General features: G+C 44.9%; 2 non-coding genes across 2 annotated transcripts; both read left to right on the plus strand.

Moving 5' to 3' along the window:
- Window positions 1–218: 218 nt before the first annotated feature.
- On the plus strand, window positions 219–336 carry LOC117117495. Its single transcript, XR_004446909.1, has one exon. It is a non-coding gene; the product is annotated as a 5S ribosomal RNA (ribosomal RNA).
- A 460-nt stretch (window positions 337–796) lies between these two features.
- On the plus strand, window positions 797–915 carry LOC117117496. Its single transcript, XR_004446910.1, has one exon. It is a non-coding gene; the product is annotated as a 5S ribosomal RNA (ribosomal RNA).
- Window positions 916–929: the final 14 nt, after the last annotated feature.

Genomic DNA, 929 nt, shown 5'->3' on the forward strand with positions numbered 1-929 from the left:
TCCTAGTTAATGCCGTACGGTAGTAAAATGGTTGGTTTATTGTTCAACACCGGTGTTTGTAAAAATTGTACTCGCACAGCAGAGTGGTCAGTGGAGTTAGAGGAAATCCCCACCAGACAAGCGCGCGTTGATATGAAACGTCATCAATCACAGAGTTTCAGGATTGGTTAATTATGCTATATGCCGAGATTAACTATGAGTGGAATTACCACTCAAATGTCTACGGCCATACTACGTTGAAAACACCGGTTCTCGTCTGATCACCGAATTTAGCAACGTCGGGCCCGGTTAGTACTTGGATGGGTGACCGCCTGGGAATACCGGGTGCTGTAGACTTTTTGCATTTTCCCCCAAATTATAAAGTAGGGGTGCGTGAGAGTCCACACGACCTCGGGCCCACATAGTTGGGGCTGAGGTGCAAACATTTTGAGAATATGGACCTCTAAGTGCCCGGAAATTGCACTCTCATACATTAAAAATCATACAGGTACTTTATGTTCATATCAACAATACGCAATTAATTCGCTGGTGTTAGGTTCGAGGGTAATTTGAACAAAACGGCAGTCTTCTTCTGTCTAAAGCGTCCTAGATAGTGTCGTAGTAAAATGGTTGGTTTATTGTTCAACACCGGTGTTTGTAAAAAATGTACTCGCGCAGCAGAGTGGTCAGGGGAGTCAGAGGAAATCCCCGCCAGACAAGCGCGCGTTGATATGAAACGTCATCAATCATAGAGCTTCATGATTGGATAATTATGCTATATGCCGAGATTAACTATGAGTGGAAATACCACTCACATGTCTACGACCATCCTACGTTGAAAACACCGGTTCTCGTCCGATCACCGAATTTAAGCAACGTCGGGCACGGTTAGTACTTGGATGGGTGACCGCCTGGGAATACCGGGTGCTGTAGACTTTTTACATTTTTCC

The sequence above is a fragment of the Anneissia japonica genome, unplaced genomic scaffold, assembly GCF_011630105.1.
Source record: "Anneissia japonica isolate Jap-2015-1 unplaced genomic scaffold, ASM1163010v1 scaffold110856_len929_cov92, whole genome shotgun sequence".
NCBI lineage: Eukaryota > Metazoa > Echinodermata > Crinoidea > Comatulida > Comatulidae > Anneissia > Anneissia japonica.